The following is a 7,862-nucleotide window of genomic DNA, read 5'->3' as shown; positions in this document are numbered from 1 at the left end:
CGTACAAAACTAATACCGATTAGTTAACCTCAATTCAGTTTAGAGTGATTTTGTAGTGCGGGATAAAGCGCGCATCGTTTAGTCCAGACCATGGCCAATTTGGCAATTTTCAAACCACCAGAACTTTACAAAAATATTTGGAGGTACAATATCCTTGTAAATTTGAACTCAGGAAGTTGATTGTTCAATGGGGTATAAGAAATTTTTGTCAAAAACTATTATTTTGATCGGCGAAAATTGACAAAACAAAAAAAAAACGTACTGAGCATAAAAATTCCGTTTTTTTTCGAAAGTCGGAACAAAAAATTATGGCAAATGAGCAGCCTTTAATCAATTTTGATCGATTTCTAAGACAGATTAAACCTCTGCTTACGCGTTATTAGCGCGAATTTTATCGCTCGTTAATTGTCCAAAATTGGCCGAAATGACAATCTTTAAACCCTCATAACTTTACAAAAAACGATCACAGGTGAAATATCCTTCCAAATTTAAGCTCAGCACAACAATAAATTTTGAATGATTTAAAAAAAAATCCTTCAAAAGTGGCTATCCAAAAAGTCGAAATTTGTCAGAGGAAAAAAAAACCAACCCGAGCTCAAAATTTTTGTTACTTTCGTTACAAAATTTGGAACAACATTATACTACAGTGTTTAACGGGTGATTGAGAGTCACTCAAAAGGGCATACCATATTTCGCTTATATCTGTTTTTCGATGACATAATAAATTGAAATGTAAAAATGGATCCATTTTTCAGTTTTAAGAAATTTTACACTGGAAAATTATTCATGCGAGTTTTTTTTGGACAACGACCATTGTGTTTTATCGGTCATGGTTGTTTAAGACATCTTTTGAAAAGGATGAAAAAGCTGATTGGGAAGCAATTAAATATCACGGAGGCTAATTCCTTAGAAAATAGTGAAACTATCTTTGGCTAATTGGATCAAAAAAAGATCTCAGCGTGATTAAAAAGTGACAGGTTTACTACCGTTTCGTTTTTAATTGTTTGCCATATCACGTTCTTTCTACCATCTCTATTTCAATCCAGAGTCAGTTGCCAAATTCATTTCCTTCGCCATTTCCAAAACCCGCGGGCGATATTTCGGGTGCTCTTTTAGATAACCCAATTGGCCTCAAAGCACATGTATAGATGAGCGGTTCTATATTTTTCTCGGGTAAAAGAAAAAATTTGCTGAAACTTCCTGAAAAACTGAATTAGCTTATGGGATGTTTGCGTTTTTTGCCGATAATACACTTTTATATTCAATATTCATGTCTTGAAAAAGTTCAAATAAAAAAGTTTTTCTGAGCTCTTCGAGTAGAAAAAAAAACAATAAAAGAAACAAGATCGATTGAAAATTTTTAAACAATTTAGCCTTTCGTCTAGATGGCGGTTCAAACGGTCAACTAAAAATAGTTAATTAACTAGAAAACAAAAAAAACGGAAGCTTTTGGGTAATTTAAACGAGCACTTTATGAATCAGTAGAAATTACCACACCCAGTCACTCGACTGAAGAAAGACAAATAGGTAATTTTCAACTAATTTCCTTAACTTTCAGCTAGATTGGGAAAATTAAGTTGCGCCATAAAACATAACCAGGTAAATCTAAATTGTCAGATTTTAAATCAATGATGCGATAACAACACCCCCCCCCCCCCACCCAGGCTATACATCTCCAACTAGTGTGTCCTCTTCTCCATTATCTATTTACTCTTATATTCGACAGGCGCTCAAATAAGGCGAGTAAATCGATTTTGAGTACAAGTAACAATTGGCGTATCAATACAACTCGGGCAAAAATTATACGAAAAAATTTTAAAGAAATTTTTTTTAATTTAATTTTGACGCTGTAAGTAGTTTGCAATTCTTGTTAGCAATTTAGGCCTTGTTTTTAGCCCACTGAATTCTTCTGCCCATTTGAGAAGCAGCTAAAAATGAAGTTGACGCTTAAATTTACGATTTGTTTTCGCAGTAACCCTTTTTAGCCCATTGAAGTAGTTTTGGCTCATTTGAGAAGCCGCTAAAATTTACACTGAAATGTTCTACCCAATTTTACAAGTTGCTTAAAACTGATTTCACTCCACTTTTCCACCATTTTTACAACTTGTTTATTATACCAAAGAGTTAAAATAAAATTTATAATATTCAATTTCAGTCTACACTAAGCTCGCTTTGATTACACCTGCAAAATATTTTTTTCTCTCTTTTTTAATTTTTTCATCGATTTTTAGTATTACGTAACCGCAGACGTGAAAGGTGAGCAGAGGTCATGAGGTCAACAGCGGTCACCGATTCAATCAAATTCACCAGTAACAGAAGAAGAAGAAGCTGTCGAATTCAGTTCACGCCTTCTCTCTGTCTGTTCGCGAGTCTCTTCCTCTTTCTCTCCTTGTTTAACAGTGTGACATCTCAGTTCGTGTTCTGTGCAGAACAGGATTTTCTGTGCCAATTGAGTCAGATCAAGCCAACTCCACCGAAAAGTAAGTTGAAGATATAAGTGGAATATAAGTGGATATAAGTGGAAAGTTATAAAAATGGGTCGAAGTGAGAAAGCCTTAAAAGATGCCCATTTCTGTAGTAGTTTCATGAACGGTCGAAAAACAAGGTATTCTTTCGTGCAGTTTTTTTCGGCATGAAGTTAGACAGCTTTAGACTTCCAATTCGTGAGGTGACAGTTCGTAAAACCTATTTGATGATATGGGTGATGAAAAGTTAGCGTTCTACTTTCGGTAATTGCAAGTGTTGTGGTGAACTCCACCGAAAATCCACAGAATAGCCAATTTTTACATAACCAACGTTACTCGATCGCGTTTTTCGCTTGAAATTGAAATGAAAAATCAAAAATTTTGAACCAATTTTTCTCGACACTGGGAAAAGTTTTGGAAATTTTTAAATGTCGGTAGAATCACAAATGAAAGACTTTTTATATGATATGCCACTCAAATCTCTCCGATGATTATTGTGGTAGCTGATTTTGAGTGGAAAACAAAAAAACTAAATCACACCCGATTAAAAATTTCTTTTTTATTTTTAAAACAAAAGTTGATTAGTTGAAAAGCAAGAAAAGATTGCGCTAAATTTTGGACATTACTGATTAAATCGGTTAAATTGAACTGCTGCAAAATTGGCGAAAAAGCATGCAGTTTTATCATGGACCCAATTCCAGTAGAATGCTATCGAGCAAAACGTTATCGAATAGTTTTGATCCTGAAAAATTGATTTCAGATATACTTTATATTTTTTGTTCCTGCTTTTGAAGAAAATAACTAAATATTTGTGCTCGGGTGTTTTTTTTTCTCCAGATAAATTTCGACATTTTAACTATTTGGTCTGAGGCATGCTATTTGAGCTTTTTAATACTTTGCTATAGACAATTTTTTTTTGCACTGAACATAATGAGTGGGGGATGATTTTCAACAAAAACTGCAAAAAAAATTAAGGTTTTTCATGTTTTTTTTTGAAGATTTCATCAATGTTTTTTTTTAAACAAGCACTACTCCATAGAATTTAAAGGGCATTTCGAGTATTCAGGGCTTCGTCTTGATACGACCAACGTTGTTTCATTTGTCTGTAGTAATGAAAAGTGGGTTTTTACGTCAGCCTGTGAAATGTTTCACGCTACATCAGAGTGAAACAACAAATCACAATTTATCGAAAACACGTTTTTACTTAAAAAAAATGTTGGCCTCTTCACTTCCACTTCAAAAATTTTAGCTTAAAAATTTTCATGAATAGTTTCATTTTGTTTCAACGGCCGTCTATGCAAGTTATGACGGTTAGCTGCCACTAGTAATGCTTATTTTACGCTAGTTGTAGCATTTTTTGGTCTCTTTTCATCATCAAGTTTAATAAACGTATGAAATTTTTGCGGACCTCGTTTTTTACAATTTTTCAAATGTTTTCATGTCTCAACTTTGGCCGGCTTGTTTCCTATAAAGTTTAAGCTGTATCGCTGTTGCATATTTGTTCCGACTTTCGATACGAAAGTAACGGAATATTTGTGCTCGGGTGGTTTTTTTTTCTTCAGACAAATTTCGACTTTTTAACTAGCCATTTTTGACGAAATTTTTTTTATCACTCGAAAGGTATTGTTGTCCTGAGCTCAAATTGGAAAATATATTTCACCTGTGATCAATTTTCGTAAAGTTACGGGGGTTTAAAGATTGCCATTTTGGCCAATTTGGGACAATTAACGCGCGATAAATTTTGCGCTATTAACTCGTAAGCGAGAATTAATCCGTCTTAAAATCGTTCCAAATTGGTTCAAGGAAGCTTATATGCCATAATTGATTTGTTAATAGGCGCAAAATCTATCACTTTGTACTTAATGTGACGTGGGGGGATGTTTTTACATAAAATCTCAAATTTAAAAAAAAAATTTTTTTTTATTACATTGAAATTTTCCATCTTATTCATGCTCCATAGACCTTAAAAGGCTGTTGGAACTTTCAGGGCTTAACCCTGATACGAGCAGTCTTGTTTCGCTTTGCCTCTTTTTTAAATATGTTTTCGTGTTGCGAATTTCATACAGTTGGGAGGTGTGATTCAGTCCGAATGCTTGGCGAGATCGCCTGGCTTGATCGAAAAGTTATTACTACAGGGTGTTTCAAATAAACTGTAATGTTATAAAAGCTTCTCATTTCATAACTGTTGATCAGTTCGACTTCAAGTTCGGTGATATTATGTAGAACAGGCGGAGATTTGATAAAACTCAAAAACTGCGTTGATGAATTGAACTCGATAGTGAATACCTGCGATTTTCCAACTATCTCACGCTTCCACGCAACAAAAAATTTTTTAAACTATTTGTTCATACGTAAATGAAAACAACGAAATGGTTTTCACAGTAAACGAAGAAAAACGGATCATTTGTTTGTTTGCAATTTATGAATCCCCAACTGAAGTTCGGAGAAGATATATCAATGAATATTACATTGCCCCACGCGTTGCATAAACACTTCAACTTACGCAGTTTATCAGAGTGTGGAAACGGTTCCAAGAAAGAGGCGGGTTATCGAAATTTCAAGGGCAGCATCGAAAGGGAACGGGGTTACCAGGAACCGATGAAGCGAATGCCAGTATTATAAGACACTTTGATTTTCATCCTAAAGATTCAATAACTAAAGCAGCAGCTGATTTGGGGTTGAGCCGCACCACAACTTGGAGAGTCGCGAGAGCTGCCAAATTGAAGCCCTACAAAGTGCTCAAAACACACCAAATTAAAGAGACGAATTTCGGCTTGAGACTTACTTTTGGTGTCTGGTGCTTGAGCAAGATTGAAACAGCGGCAGATTTCACATCACGGGTGATTTTCTCAGACGAAAAGTGGTGGGTGCTCGACAGCTCTCCAAATTCTCAAAACGAAAGGAGATGGAGTTTATTTAACCCCAGAGAATACGCGGAGTGCAAGTACCAGGGCAAAAAGAAAGTGATGTGCTGGATGGGTTTCCTTCAAGGAGCTGTTCTTGGCCCGTTTTGGTTCGTAGACGAACAGCAACGACCAATAACACTGAACCAGTTTTCGTATCTGAACATGCTGGAACACGACCTCTGGCCAGTCCTTCGAGAACGACGAAACTTGAGGCGCATATGGTTTATGCAAGACGGAGCCACATGTCACTGCACGGGACGCGTACTCAGTTGGCTTGGGACAAAGTTCAACGACAGAATTATAAGTAGACGAACCCCTATACCCTGGCCACCTCAGAGTCCGGACCTGAATCCCCTAGATTTTTGGCTGTGGGGTCATCTGGGGAAAATTGTTCATGGTGCGAATCCACGAAGTATTGACAAACTCATGCAAACTGTAGAAGATGCCCGAAATACAATAACGCCCGATAATATCGAAGAGTCATTGAGAAATTTGACGAAAAGATTACAAAGCTGTGTTGCTCAAAACGGCGGACACTTTCAGCATCTTTTATAAAACAATTTTATCAGATATTCAAATCTCCGCCACTTATCTATCTTGTGCAGAAAAAATTGTGTATTTATCTCTTCTCAAAAAAAAGTTATAGCGTTTTATAAAATTACAGTTTATTTGAAACACCCTGTAGTTACTGGTTTATGCATTGTAACTAATAAGTATTGACCATTGAAAAATTAAACATTAAATTAGGATACACAAAATATGATCAGTGTATCTTTCTATCAATCGTAGATTATAGAAAAACAACAAATCTGTTTGAAATACAAGCAAGGACTTATTGCCATGGGTTGCTATGATTTCTTCACGCATAATTAGGCTGTCCAGAAAACGCTTGTACGGTATTGAGTATATTACATAATTAAAATTCTTTCGCCTTGAATGGAGTTCAAAACAAATTTAAAAAAATTGTTGCAGGTTCGAGGAACAAGCGTGTAAATATATTTGTTACTTACAATATATGACAGCTAGAATCGTAAGAAGAGCGCCAACGTTTTTTTTGACACCGTCATTAAAACACTCAAAAAATGTTTGGCGTTCGGTGTTTTTTTTCCAGGTGACATTGAACTCTAAAAAGGTAATAGTGGGTCAATTGAGATTATAAGAACCATAATGATTCTGATTCTTGTGCTAAAATTTTTTAAATACAAGTTTCAGACAAGTTTCAAACAATTTTTCAGTGTCAATTACACAGAGGCCAATAGGCTGCCAATTTTTTCCAATCTAACTGCCAATTTAAATTTCAATTTAAATTGCCAGATACCTTTAACTGAGTTTAGTTTTTTGTTAATGTTGAAATGAAAAGCTTTGATTTCGCTTATTTGAAATTTTCCTTACAAAACTAAGCGTGGTCAGGCGTTTCTCTTGTATTTGCACAGCAAGAGGCGGCTATCCCTAATTCAGCCAATTGTAACATTTATTTCGCAGCTGAAAACTGGCCAATTTGCTTCCTAGTAATTTTGGCTTCAGATTATCACATGTTAAATCATATTTTTATCAGGTCCATATAAATACAACAAGCAAGTAGATACAACAGGCAGCTTGAACTATAGAAAATGTTAGCATACATTTCAGTAAAATAAACTGTACGTGAAAGGAGGTGCCTTCTTGAAAACTCTTGGGGCAAAAACTGATAATTTACTAATTTTTGGTACAAAAAAAAATAAATTTTGTTCATTTTTGTTACCACTCATGAGTCATTTCAGGGATGCTCTACAGATTGGGCAAGCGAGGAGACTTCTCAAGGTCAGCTTACAATCCACTCTACCCCTGGTCAGAATCAGGAATGTATTGAAGAAATAGTTCTATCCCAATTAAATCCCAAGAACGCAACACGACCATGATTACCGAAGGCTGTTTTTCAAAGCATTATCAGAGTATAGAACCTTGTAGAAATGAATAAAGCGTTAATACGGCAGAGTTTTATAGAGCGAAGCTTATCATTAATACACTCCTAATACTCAAATAGAAAAATTACTAACACAATTATTGAAAACCTTAGTACAATCAAAAGCCTCTGTTAAAAATATTGTTTTAAGCTGCTAACATCTTAAGATTCAGAATATGGCGTTAAGAATTGGTCTAAAAAGTTCTTTTTTAAAATGTTCAAACAAAAGTCATCAATAGTGTGTAATCTAAAACCATAGCCAACAAAAAGTTGAAAGTGTCTTCCAATTTCAAGTGTCTTTTGAGTTTGTTTTTATTTAAACTATATATCAGCTTGAAACATGAAGTCAGTCAATTTTTTTGCGCCATTTGTACTTTTGTTTTAATTGGAGAACGTGACTTGTTTTCGATATAGCGAGTAAACTTGAAGATATCTTCAAAAGAAATCAGAAGTCAAAACGAGAAAAATCAAACTTGAGAAAAAAATGGCAAAAATTATGCATGAATGTTTTCACTTGCGAGCCATACGTGATAACACACAGAGTATGAT

General features: G+C 35.0%; 1 long non-coding RNA gene across 1 annotated transcript; it reads left to right on the top strand.

The window, feature by feature from the left end:
• Positions 1 to 921: 921 nt before the first annotated feature.
• On the top strand, positions 922 to 7,347 carry LOC134853091 (uncharacterized). The gene is made up of 4 exons (XR_010164318.1): positions 922 to 1,104; positions 1,483 to 1,527; positions 2,232 to 2,480; positions 7,132 to 7,347. It is a non-coding gene; the product is annotated as an uncharacterized LOC134853091 (long non-coding RNA).
• The last annotated feature ends 515 nt before the right edge of the window (positions 7,348 to 7,862 follow it).

The sequence above is a fragment of the Symsagittifera roscoffensis genome, chromosome 8, assembly GCF_963678635.1.
Source record: "Symsagittifera roscoffensis chromosome 8, txSymRosc1.1, whole genome shotgun sequence".
NCBI lineage: Eukaryota > Metazoa > Xenacoelomorpha > Acoela > Convolutidae > Symsagittifera > Symsagittifera roscoffensis.
This window is presented reverse-complemented; position numbering and strand designations above follow the sequence as displayed.